Below are 14,648 nucleotides of genomic sequence, written 5' to 3'. Positions count from 1 at the left end.
CACACTGAGACAGCATTACTCACTGTGTACTTACTGTATACGGCCATTCAGTTAGCTCTTCAGTCATTTTGAAAAATGTCATCGGCATGGTCTGAAACTTGGTAAAGGTTTTGGCACTTGCTGTGTGAACACAGAGATAAATCATGGACATGATTGAACAGGTTAAATGGTCCTGATAATAATAGTCACACTTGTGCTCCTCGCGGTTAAAAATGAGCGCATTGGAAATGAATGAGAGAGTTTCCTCTAGTGGAAGCGTTTGGTACTGCAGCCGAACAACATCTCACTGAACGCTCATTTACTGAGATATCAGCTCACATGTGCAACACTACTCGCTTACATTTATGCCTGCCATTTTATCACACTTTTACAGTAAAACGTGTTTTCGAAAATATAGATTTGTTTATAAAAATTTAAAATAGTATTTTTGTGCATTTTTCATAACGATAAACAGAAAATTCTGTTACTTTAAGTTCACTTTTTAAAACTTTTGTAACTTCAGCAATAATCTGCCAAGTGTCGTGTTTGAAAAGAGATCAAACTTCAGTCTGTCGCTCTAAAGCATTCAAGATTTACCTCAGTTTAAACTGGACATTTAATTATCAGGTCTATGCTCAAAAAGTGAATAAATGAATGTGAAAAATACAGCATTAATATAATTTAGGACCATAAAATCCCCCCAAAACACAACATATTTCATAATAAACATTACCAAACTAATATATATTACATTCATTTCATTGAAATAAATAAATCAATTTTGTTCATTTTTGATCGACATGCGAAGAGGGTTAATAGTATGCAAAACACAACGCTACAATAATGTCACATGACCTCATCACAATGCATATTTGGAAATGATTGAAACCCTAACCCTAACTTTGCATTTTTAATCCACATTTCCATGAACACTCTGTAAACATTTGTCGATCTGTCGATCAAATAAAGTGACAGTTGGTTCATTCGTCACACTGGTAATGTGAGGAGCTTGTTGAGCGCACTGCATTGTGGGATATACAGTGTGTGTTTGTAAATGCATGAGTCCACACACACACACTGCAGCAGTATGCGAGTGTGTGTCTCTGACAGCAGTGATGAATCTATCATCTCCTCCCCCATCACTGCAGCATCAGTATGGCTGAACACACACACACCAACGAGAAAACACTTCAAATTTAACCAGGCACACACTCACACAAGCACCATCACACACGCCATGACAAACACACCAGCTCCCATAATGCTCTCTGCCTCTGCTCATGGCGGCCACACAGACATATAGATATTGGGAAATCAGGAGTGGGAGGCTCAGTGTGTGTGTGTGTGTGTGTGTGTGTGTGTGTGTGTGTGTGTGTGTGTGTGTGTGTGTGTGTGTGTGTGTGTGTCAATTCCAGTAACAACAGCATGTGTTAAACAGCTGTTTTAAATTAAATCTGAGCTCTGACCCAAACACTAGCGATCACAATAGCCACACATAATATTCAGACTGCACTTGCCCTTTAATAGTGTGTGAGCTCAGGTCAGTGTGTGTGTGTGTGTGTGTGTAAAGGGCAGCTTGTGCATGTTTATGAGCTCTGGGTCGTGTGCTCTGAATGTCCAGCGGCCTCACATGAACAAACACTGCAGGAATCATCGTCATCATCATCTTCTTCATCATCATCATCATCATCATCATCATCATCATCATCATCTTCCTCATCTTCATCATCATCATCCTCTTCTTCATCATCATCATCTTCTTCATCATCTTCCTCATCTTCATCATCATCATCTTCTTCATCTTCATCATCATCTTCTTCCTCATCATCATCATCATCTTCATCATCATCATCATCATCATCTTCATCATCATCATCTTCATCATCATCTTAATTTTCATCTTCATCATCATCATCATCATCTTCTTCATCATCATCTTCGACATCATCATCTTCATCTTCCTCATCATCATCCTCTTCATCATCATCATCATCATCTTCTTCATCATCATAATCATAATCTTCCTCATCATCATCTTCTTCATCTTCATCATCATCATCATCTTCATCATCATCATCATCATCATCATCATCTTCATCATCATCATCATCTTCCTCATCATCATCTTCTTCATCATCATCTTCTTCATCTTCATCATCATCATCTTTATCTTCCTCATCTTCATCATCATCTTCGTCATCTTCATCATCATCATCTTCATCATCATCTTCGACATCATCATCATCTTCATCATCATCTTCATTTTCATCTTCATCATCTTCATCATCTTCCTCATCATCATTTTCATCTTCATCATCATCTTCATCATCATCTTCATCATCTTCCTCATCATCATTTTCATCTTCATCATCATCTTCATCATCATCTTCGACATCATCATCATCTTCATCATCATCTTCATTTTCATCTTCATCATCTTCATCATCTTCCTCATCATCATTTTCATCTTCATCATCATCATCAGTCATCCAGTGAGTGCCAGTCATCCAGTGAGTGCCAGTGAGTGCCAGTCAACCAGTGAGTGCCAGTCATCCAGTGAGTGCCAGTCATCCAGTGAGTGCCAGTGAGTGCCAGTCATCCACTGAGTGCCAGTGAGTGCCAGTCATCCAGTGAGTGCCAGTCATCCAGTGAGTGCCAGTGAGTGCCAGTCATCCAGAGAGTGCCAGTCATCCAGTGAGTGCCAGTCATCCAGTGAGTGCCAGTGAGTGCCAATCATCCATTGAGTGCCAGTCATCCAGTGAGTGCCAGTCATCCAGTGAGTACCAGTGAATGCCAGTCATCCAGTGAGTGCCAGTCATCCAGTGAGTGCCAGTGAGTGCCAGTCATCCAGTGAGTGCCAGTGAGTGCCAGTCATCCAGTGAGTGCCAGTCATCCACTGAGTGCCAGTCATCCAGTGAGTGCCAGTGATTGCCAGTCATCCAGTGAGTGCCAGTGAGTGCCAGTGAGTGCCAGTCATCCAGTGAGTGCCAGTCATCCAGTGAGTGCCAGTGAGTGCCAGTCATCCAGTGAGTGCCAGTCATCCAGTGAGTGCCAGTGAGTGCCAGTCATCCAGTGATTGCCAGTCATCCAGTGAGTGCCAGTCATCCAGTGAGTGCCAGTCATCCAGTGAGTGCCAGTGAGTGCCAGTCATCCAGTGAGTGCCAGTCATCCAGTGAGTGCCAGTGAATGCCAGTCATCCAGTGAGTGCCAGTCATCCAGTGAGTGCCAGTGAGTGCCAGTCATCCAGTGAGTGCCAGTGAGTGCCAGTCATCCAGTGAGTGCCAGTGATTGCCAGTCATCCAGTGAGTGCCAGTGAGTGCCAGTGAGTGCCAGTCATCCAGTGAGTGCCAGTCATCCAGTGAGTGCCAGTGAGTGCCAGTCATCCAGTGAGTGCCAGTCATCCAGTGAGTGCCAGTCATCCAGTGAGTGCCAGTCATCCAGTGAGTGCCAGTCATCCAGTGAGTGCCAGTGAGTGCCAGTCATCCAGTGAGTGCCAGTCATCCAGTGAGTGCCAGTCATCCAGTGAGTGCCAGTCATCCAGTGAGTGCCAGTGAGTGCCAGTCATCCAGTGAGTGCCAGTGAGTGCCAGTCATCCAGTGAGTGCCAGTCATCCAGTGAGTGCCAGTGAGTGCCAGTCATCCAGTGAGTGCCAGGGAGTGCCAGTGCTCTGCTCATCCATCATGTCTGGCGCGCTGCGATACCGCAGATAATTTGATATTAAACGGTTCTGATTAATTTCCTGCCTGAGACGTCTCTAATCTGTTGGCAATCACAATGCACAACTCACGCTTGGAAGAATCTGAACATACACAAAGACAAACTGGGCTGTTTTCAGCATGTTTTGAGATGCATTTATACTGACATGTAGAGCAGCCGAAATAAGCAGGGGAGAACGACAACAACAACAACCGGGAAAAGCCTGAAATATGCAATAATAATTTCAAAAAAATCCAGTAGTCAAAGTCAGCGGTGATCTAGTAACAGCTGTTGACTTTAGTTTACACGGCAGTGCTGGATCATTTTTATTTAAATGTGCATGCATTTTCATTAAAAGATGGACCATTTGGATCGCAATAAACTCATGAGACGCTGTTTGAAATTCATCTTGGGGGTGATTAATATTTCATATTTAGTGGATGAGATGGTGCTTTCCCTGTACAATGTCACGCACGTTTTGCTGTCCAGGGTTTAATTTAGCTCCGTCTTAATCCTCTCGTGTCACTGAGCGCCGTTTTGCAGCACACTCCATTATGGATGGGCGATTAATGTTGACATCATGAATACGCTGGAGTGAATATTAAGCGTTCTGTTCAGCGTCACCACACACACATACGCATATTAATTAGAAAGAGGCACATTATGAGATGACATGGCCTCCGAAATGATCTTTAGCAAATAACACTCTATATAGCTCTGTTCCTAACGCTGTTGTTGTGGTAGTTACGAGGGCAAAAGTATACACACATTTACATATATATGAATGTCCTTTAGTTCATTGTGTGTGTGTGTGTGTGTGTGTGTGTGTGTGTGTAACTGTGGTAAATCAACAGCGCCCCCTGTTGAGTGCAGAAGTGCAGTGACACTATAACTAGCAACAAACAAGATAATAACAAGACTAACTACCCTAAGAAAGGGAAGTAAAAAGTGATTATGACTTTCAAGATCAAACTTTTCTCTATTCTATTAATATAGAGATGAATGAAATAAGCCACATGAGGTCATGCACTGCAGTGTATTTACCATGGTAAAAGTACCTGCAGATAAAGAGAAATCAACCAGTGTTTACGAGGAGCCCCATCAGCAAACACTGTAAAAATCCATTTGAGAGATTCTGGAACAAGAACAGATGTGGGCGGGGCTTGATTGTGTCTGTGGGAATTGATTGGATGGTTGTGGTTAGCTATTGGATGATCTCATGTGAGTGACAGGATATAGCCCCGCCCACATCATCAGAGAAGAGAATCTGCAAGTGGAACTTATTCTGATTCAAGATTATTAACACAATATTGATGCGCACCCATAAACCATTTAGAATAAACACTGCGATATTCCATAAAAAAAAATTTTTGGAAAAGAAGTGATTTCATTGGGACTTATTAAGTCTCTTAAGTCTCACTTATTAAGTTAATTAAGTCTCAAGTGTGGGAGCTGCAGGGTGTTAAAGGTGTTTGCTCTAACACTCACCTGTCATGGGATGGCAAGCGGGCAGAATCACCATGGTTACAGCGAGAGACAGTCTCAGCGAGTGAAGTGTGATTAATAGCAGGAAGGCTAGTGGCGAGAGACAGATGTAGGTCATGAACGCTTAGAAAAGCATGTTGACAGAGAAATCAATAAAAGCCCCTGAGCCGCCAGAGCACTTTCATAATCGGAAAGATTCAGTCTCTTCGACACAATGAAAACATTGTGCTTTGAGCCCCTCTGACTGGTGTAAGAGACTGAGAGCGGAGGAGAGACACAACACATCGACTCCCCCTGCAGGACATTCAGGCATCAACATCTCACGGAAACACCTTCATATCCAGAGAGAAACATAAGAGAAACATCATCAACAAAAAACAAATGCCCCATAAAGTGATGAAACCGTTACACAGTCTGGATCGTTCAGGCTCCAGGAATCGCACGTGTGTTTTTCAGAACATCATATGTCCTCAAAATATAATTACAAAAAATCATGCGTGTGGTTGATATGTAGAGTTATAGAAACACACGTGGTTTATTGATGCATGTTTCAGCGCTTTCTTCTGCTGAGCTCTGAGACTGAACTCATCTTTAATATACTAGATTTATTGGCACATATTATATCGGTTAATAAGAACATGAAGATGGATTGTGAAGGGGCCGGAAATCAAATCCACTCCGGTTTAAAGTAGTTGCTAAATACATTACAAATCCCGGTAACACTTTACAGTAAGGTTCATTAGTTGATGCGTAAACTAACAAGAACTAACAATGAGTTAAGATTAATTTATTAATCTTTGTTAATGTTATTTTAAAAAATCCAGCTTCTCATTGTGTTCATGTTAGTTCACAGTGCATTAACTAATGTTCACAAATACAACTTTTATTTTTAATAATGCATGAGTAAATGTTGAAATAAATTTTAACTAAGATTAATAAATGCTGGAGAAGTATTGCTCATTCTTAGTTTATGTTAACTAAGGTAGTTAACTAATGTTAACTAAAAAACCTTATTGTAAAGTGTTGCCGTTATTCATAAATATTCTCTAAATGTTCAAAACATCTTAGATATATCAATGTTAAGAGAACATTCCTATGTATAATGCAGTTATAATTGGAAACAAGTAGTTGCATTTAAAAAAAGAAGTTAATGCATTCCCTGAACGATGTATAAATTATGTTTGTGTGCTCCATTTTGAGAACAAATTATTAAAAGCCAGTTAACGAACGTTCTGTTAATGTTACTGGAAGAACGTTTGTTTAACCTGGAGAGAACATTAGCGGGGATGAAGAGATCATCACCTCATCATCAGAACTAATAAACACGTTAAAACAAACATACTGTTAGTTAATCATCAGCGAACAGTGTTTCTGTGAAGGGAAAGTTCAGTCGTTAGCATGATTAGCATCAGTGTTTCCGGCTCCGCGCCGCAGGTCATTAAGAACTGATGTAACGGACTCGTGTGAACTGTGAGCTCATCAGGCTCATTAACTCTCACTGACCGGGACTGTTTCCCGAAAGCATCGTCAGCCAGGAGCAGGAGACCTCCAGGCCCTCTCCGTTTCCCGTCATCCCTAGGATTTGCACCAGGAATAGTGAAGCATTCTTACACCCGCGACCGGGGCAATGTGCCTAAAGCGCCAGCTAATGTCCGACGACACACAGTTCTGCGGGTTTAGTAGATATCAGCCTCTTTAAAACTCAGATATTTGGTGTGTCCAGTGGTGTCCTCGAGCCTCCCTGTGGAGAAACTCTGTTTTTTTGGTTCGACTGAGAAAGGTTTCCCGTGACTAAGCAGAAGTTAGTCAGATCTGAGTTTTCTACGAGGCTTCTGGACGACCGTCACCAGTGGCAGTTCCAGCTCGTTCCTCGGCGAGAATGACTTCTAAAGCCTTATTGTCAGGAGTATCTCTGATTCTGTAAGGTTTATGATGTGGACTCTGGCTCTGCGGTTGTGCTTATGGATCCACACTACACTGCAAAAAATGCTTTTCTTTTTTAGTAGCCTATCTTTGTCTCGTTTCCAGTCCAAATATAAAAAAAGTCTTACATCAAGATGCATTTAGTAGATAAATAACAATATATTATGTCTTGTTTTCTGGGGGAATAAATCTAAATGAAGTGAGTTTGTTGCTTAAAACAAGATGAATGATCAACCAATGGGGTTAGAAAAATAATCTTGTGTGTGTATTGGCAGATCGTTCTGCTTCACGGCGGTGTTTTATCGTTCCCACAGTGGTCGTAACCCGAGACGGTTTTTAAATGTTTCAAAAACGTTTTGTTCTTGATTAAATGAACGTTTAGGGAACACTCCATTGTATCATTTTGCGAACATTATGGGAACGTTACTGTTTAATGTTCTCTGAACGTTCTGATACAAGAAGCAACATTTAAAAACGTTACAGAATATCCGACTAAAACATCTAAGGAAAAACGTCCCATGAACGATGTATAAATAATGTTTTTGCGTTATTATCACACATATAACAATCAATCCTCAAGCACAACGACGCAATATGATTACAAAATGTTTAACACATTAGTAACACTTTATAATAACTGCATGCTATGAATCATTAGTCAAGCATTCGTAAATAGTGAATTCATCATTTATAAAGCATTAATATCCATTAATAAGCAGTTTATTCATCTCCTTTGTAAAAGCTTAAATAGTCCTCACTTTAGATAAACTCACAAAAATAGTGAAACTGACAAGTCACTGCCTTATGTCAAGTCAAGTCAAGTCACTGCCTTATGTCAAGTCAAGTCAAGTCACTTCCTTATGTCAAGTCAAGTCAAGTCACTTCCTTATGTCAAGTCAAGTCACTTCCTTATGTCAAGTCAAGTCACTTCCTTATGTCAAGTCAAGTCACTGCCTTATGTCAAGTCAAGTCAAGTCGTAGCTTGGGTCACAAGTCACTGGCAAGTCATACAAACGTTTGACGATTTCACTGAATTGATAAATTAAAATAAGTTAAAACTACAGAAGTTGTGGACTATGGTTTTTTTTGCAACTTTATTTTTTTTAATATATGCATTTCCACATATAGCTGAGTGGTTACTACAATAAAAATCTAAATGTAACTGAAATAAACATTAAAGCATGAAAAAATAAATATGCCTCAAACATTGCATTAAAAGGTATTAAACAATTCACAATTCAAGTGTAATTCCTATGCGACCAAAGACATTCTTCAAACTGGCATCCCCTTAATACAAGTTATATATGTTTAATTATGAAGTTGAAACCGCCAATAGGTGGCGCCAGATTACCGTATTAATGTACGAGTCATAGAAGCATTCATTTAACTTATGTTCAAACCGGCAGATTCGTTCTGGAACTGAGCAACTCGGTCACTGAATCACAAATACGCATAACTCTTTCTGTGGCTTGTGTGGAACTATTGTCATTGGAGAAATCGAGCAAAAACAGAAAATATTTGGAATATTAGGCTATGTCTAAATGTCACATCACAATATTCACTCTTACTGAACTGTTTTATAAAATCATTATCACATTTGCAATCGCGTCAATATTCTGGAAATATTTTTAATATCATATGTTATAATTATGAAAATAACTCATACTAGGGCATTTTTTTCCACCACATTTTGAATTTTGGGTGCAATATTAATTCTGCTGGCATTTTGATAACATCTAATAGATGTAACCCCTGATAACATCTAACCCTGCTTTGTTTTTTGTCATTGGAAAGAACGACATATTTGGCTTTAAAGCATGATTTAAAAAGAAATGTGGCAAATGTTACACACAACATATGACATCATTAATTATCATTTGAATATTGACAACATTAAGCTACATTTGAAAACATAATTGTGTATAAAGAGGCATGCTGTTTTGACCAATATTCTCGATTTAAAGATAGTTAAATTAACTATAACAAACAGGTTAAACAAGCCATAGCTTACTTTTAGACGTGGTGAATGAAGTTCGAGGTTGTGATGGTCGTCCGATATCCCTTGCCAGTTATTATGCGTACAGCAAATCTTCTTGTATGAATATAGTCAATTTCTAGTGTTTATATCCAAAAAGAAACGATGCTGGGATGTTTTTGTATTTAGCGCGCTCACCGCGATGTATGTTTTTTCTGGGCTTGTGCAGTGTCACGCAATCGCGCAGAATCTGATGACTGGCGTCAATGGTTCCGTTGCTTTCATTTTGTTCATCAATTGATGTTGCGATGATAAATGTATATCAAGTCATTCTCGAGTCATACAGTTCAAGTCAAGTCTCAAGTCATTGGATCTCAAGTCAAAGTCAAGTCGAGTCATTTTCTTAATTTAGTCAAGCAAGTCTCAAGTCCTTAAATTTGCGACTCGAGTCTGACTCGATTCAAGTCATGTGACTCGATTCAAGTCATGTGACTCGATTCAAGTCATGTGACTCGATTCAAGTCATGTGACTCGATTCAAGTCATGTGACTCGATTCAAGTCATGTGACTCGATTCAAGTCATGTGACTCGAGTCCCCAATCTCTGATTTTTCACCAGCCGCCACTGAATACTGCTCTAAATTTCATATTTCATACAGTATTTATTAACTCACTACTTAACTATTGTAAATAATAAGATGCATAAATGTACATTTAAATAGTTTATAAATCATTTACTTGCACTTTCTAAATGATCTTATGAACCACTGACAACTCCTAAATAACTGCTTTGTAAATAACGAAATACATAATTTAGAAATGATAAATTGACCTTCGATAAAGTATGAAAATACAATTATCAAACTCATTAAAGATATGCTTATAATCAAGAATAAAGCATTATAGATGTATTTATTTATTAATGTCTATTAATTCTTTATAAATGATGAATTTACTATTTACTAAGGATTCATAGCATGCAGTTTTGATGAAGTGTTACCCACACATTTATAATAATATTTGTGTGATATAAAGGGTGGAGATGTTAAATTGGCCACTACTGTATAAGAGTATTAGACTAATCTGAAGAACCGTTCTCCATTATAAAGAAGCTTTTGTGAATAATGACTCCATTGTCTTTTTAGAGCTGCTTTACAGAAGAATCTGAATTAGTCTCATATTTGATTCTGTTATTGTTTATTATTGTTCTATTAAAAGGCTTCTGCTTAAATTATTCACAATACTTTAGTAGGCAAATATACATTTTGTCCAAGTAGGAATTTCTTTTTTGGGTGCCAAAAAAAGAAGTTTTTATTCTTGTCACGTTTTATTCACAATGACTTACATTCACAGTTTTCACTATTATTCTGAGATGTGGACGATATATTAAGTTTGAAGGGAATAAAGAACGAGTGGATCACAGCTTTAACTGCTTCATATAAGAACTCTCTGAGTTCTTCACACTAAGAAAAAAAGGTTCTTTTAAGAGCTGATCCCTGACAGGTTCTCTCGGGAAATGAAAACCTTTATTTGTCAAGTGTATGTTGTTGCATGTATTAATAACTGTGTCGTTACACTCATAGATAGACACTGTCTCAGATGATTTTACACAGATATCAGCCAAAGTGACTCATATTATATTCATTATATGAGTTCATGCACTGACTGCGGATCTAACTCATGACGGATCTTCAGCTTCTGATCGACAAACTCCAGAAGCATCGACTGAAATATTCAACACGTCTGGAGACAATTATTGTGCATATTTCATAAGCACCACAGGAGGGAGCTGTAACCTGCCCTCCCAGAAGAACACTGACGACGAGGAGGCTCAAATACTTCTGTTGTCCATGACACTGAGGGATTATGGGTCCTTCATTTCAGAATCACACTCAGGACCTTCGGGTCCAAATGGGCCGGAAGGGTGGGATTCATATTTATTAAAAGAAAATCATCATTTTTTTTAATTTTTTTTTCATAATATTTTTTCTTTTCTTTTTTGGTGTTTTGAGAATTTTATGATTTATAATTAATATTTATGCAATAAATATGACCCATTTCCCCCCAGTTTCCCCCCCCATTGAATATAATAGAAAATTATAAAAAAAACAAATATTTTTTTTTATTTTTTTTAAAGCTGTATTTCATTTTAGTGTCACGCCTAGACCTCATGAAAGCAATTTTTGAAATGAGATGGATGCCATCTGGTGGACAAACTGAGCATTTTAAAAATGCAAAACACAAATGTAATCTGAATTTATTAGTTTGTTTATGTATAAAAGTGTGTTTGTGTGTGTGTGTGTGTGTGTGTGTGTGTGTGTGTTTGTGTGTGTGTGTTTGTGTGTGTGTGTGTGTGTGTTTGTGTGTGTGTGGATGTGTGTGTGTGTGTGTGTGTGTGTGTGTGTGTGTGTGTGTTTGTGTGTGTGTGGATGTGTGTGTGTGTGTGTGTGTGTGTGTGTGTTTGTGTGTGTGTGGATGTGTGTGAGTGTGTGTGTGTGTGTGTGTGTGTTTGTGTGTGTGTGTGTGTGTGTGTGTGTGTGTGTGTGTGTGTGTGTGTGTGTGTGTGTGTGTGTGTGTGTGTGTGTGTGTGTGAGTGTGTGTGTGTGTGAGTGTGTGTGTGTGTGTGTGTGTGTGTGTCGATGTGTCTGTTTTGCACTCTTGATGTTTTATAGATTCACCCCTTCACTGTTGTGTGCTTTTTTCTGGATCGTGGCTGATTTGTAGATTGTACGCACAAAAAAACTCGGTATTTTCACATTTTTGCCAATTTGCCATTCATTTCCTATGCGGGTCCATTTGGGCCGAACGACCCCAGAGGGTTAAGAGGAATATTGTCATCATTAATATTTCATTTATATTAATGTGAGAACAAACTAAGAATTGCAAAATCTCAGGCTGCCACTGACAATCATACATTTATTGGAGAAGCAAAATTACTAAAGATGATAAAAAGTATTGTTTGATGAAAAATGTATCAAAATGAAGTGAGTATTTGATGAAGTTTGTATCGTTGATTCTTTTTATTACTGTAAAGCTGCTTTGAAACGATCTGTACTGTATAAAGCGCTGTAGAAATAAAGTTGACATCTCTATGTACCGGTCCTCTTTGGATCAGTCTCACTATGTTCTGCACACTGGGAAACCAAGCTGGATCAGGACAGACACATAAACAGCTCTTTTTATTAAACTTATTCAACTGTGATCGTATAGTAGTATGGTTCTTTTTAACACGAGTACACTTTGTCTATTTCACCGTAAAATGTAAAATAAAATAAATTAAATTAAATCCTCAGCTTATAAAGCGTTTCTGCTGTAGAAAACACAGTATATGAAACGGAACACCGGATATAACATATAGCTGTTATAGTACATTATATAGCCTACATTTTTCATATAACAAAAGTCAACATCAAATTCAATATCAGTTACCTGCACATGTGGAAACCAAGCTGAATCAGGACAGGCATGTCGACATCACGGACAGAGACATATATATATATAATGACTCACTCGACGCCAAACAAATGGCCTTCACCTCTAAATTACATCACAACAAAAATACAGTAAAATAAAATATTGTGTGAAGGGCTTTAGAGCATTTTGGCTAACATTGTCTCTGCAGCGTTTAACATGCGAGTTATCAAGAGTTCTGCTGTGGATTACCCAGAATTCGTCATTTCTAGCGCCGCGGTGCAATGTGAAGGTGTCGCCAGCAGAGGGCGCTGTCCCCGTCACTGCAGCAGTTTAACACGACACGTATACAACCCGCTATATCTACTTTTAAGACTGAATTTGCACTCCATTTGGCAGAAGCTTTTATCCAAAGCGACTTACATTGCATTTCAAAGTACACATCTGCATTCATTTCAGTTCTTGCTTTTCCTGGGAATCGAACCCATGACCTTGGTGTTGCAAGCGCCAACACTAGACCTACTGTTTGAGCTACAGGAAAGCTGGAATGTGTTCTACAATTGTTAAGAGTTAATATTTAATTTATATTAGTGTGAGAACAAACTAAGCATTGCAAAACATCACAGGCCGACAGTGAAAATCATACATTTACTGGAGAAGCAAAATGAATGAAGATATTAAGTCTTGTTTAGTGAAAAACTTATAAAAATGATAAAAGTGAGTTTGTGCTTAAAACAGACCCGGTGCTAACACACACTCAACCGGTGCTAACACACACACACACACCCGGTGCTAACACACACACAACCGGTGCTAACACACACACACACCCGGTGCTAACACACACACAACCGGTGCTAACACACACACACACACCCGGTGCTAACACACACACAACCGGTGCTAACACACACACACACCCGGTGCTAACACACACACAACCGGTGCTAACACACACACACACCCGGTGCTAACACACACACACAACCGGTGCTAACACACACACACACCCGGTGCTAACACACACACACACACACACACACACACACACACACCCGGTGCTAACAAACACACAACCGGTGCTAACACACACACACACATTAGACAGTGAGTGTTTGCCCGTAACACACACAGCGGAACCAGAGATTCATAAACAGATTTTTGTAGGCCAGTCGTTTTTGACTTGGGAGTGAGAACACACACACACACACACACATGTAAAAAACCCCAAAACATCACATTTCTACTCATTTACGTTCTGACGGAGGTTGTAATGCCTTGTATGAGCAACGCGAGATAAAACATGATAATCCTGGAGACTCAGTGTTCATAAACACTCCATAAACTGTTGCCTTTTGGCTTTCTTAGTTGGGGACATTTCTTTTTAATATATTTATATATTCAACAATATTATTGATCTCCTGCATTGACAGCATTATATGAGAACTGAACTGAGCTGGACGATGACATCACGGTTTCTCCAGAGCGGATATATATATATATATATATATAAATGAACTAAATTAATTACTTTTTCACAAGAAAACTGAACATCAATGAACTTACTTAAGCTGGACTGTGACACTATTTTCTTCTGGAAACAAACTTTGTTGCGTTATTTTCCTGTTATCTCTGTAAAGCTGTTTACAGCAAACAAATTTAGGTTCTGGGAACGTTAGTTTTTGGTTCCCAGAACGTTCCTAGAACTTCCCCTTAACGTTGGGGGAACGTTCCCGGAACGTTTTCCTTACGTTATAAAAATGGAACCTAAAAATAACCTACATGGAACGTTCCTATAACGTTCTTGTTTGGTTCCCAAAAAAATAACCTCATGGGACCATTCGGGAACGTTAGGGGAACGTTCTGTGTTTGCTGATTATTATTAAAATATATGCTTATATTATTAAAAGCGCTATATAAATAAATGTGCCTTGACTCCGGAAGTTTCGTCAGATTATGAACAGATTAATCCTCGGGGGAAACAAGTTCATAAAAAAATATATTAAATATGTGCAAAAAAAAAGTTGTCTTGCACAGGTTCCAGGATTCATATCAAACACTGGATTGTGTAGATCATTAGGATCGATTAACGAGAGCTCATTAAAGCATTAAAAGAGAAACTGATATATATTGTTTTATATTTTGCAGGTTGCTTCTCTCTCTCTCTCTCTCTCTCTGAT

The 14,648-nt window shown here is 38.8% G+C and overlaps 1 pseudogene; it reads right to left on the bottom strand.

Moving 5' to 3' along the window:
• Positions 1 to 1,565: 1,565 nt before the first annotated feature.
• On the bottom strand, positions 1,566 to 6,733 carry LOC143731270 (uncharacterized; annotated as a pseudogene).
• Between the last annotated feature and the right edge of the window lie 7,915 nt (positions 6,734 to 14,648).

This window comes from Siphateles boraxobius, unplaced genomic scaffold (genome assembly GCF_051911475.1).
Source record: "Siphateles boraxobius isolate OS27281-9 unplaced genomic scaffold, OSU_SipBor_1 120, whole genome shotgun sequence".
In the NCBI taxonomy this organism is placed as follows: domain Eukaryota; kingdom Metazoa; phylum Chordata; class Actinopteri; order Cypriniformes; family Leuciscidae; genus Siphateles; species Siphateles boraxobius.
The sequence above is the reverse complement of the archived record's forward strand: the minus strand, read 5'-3'. Positions and strand labels throughout refer to the sequence as shown.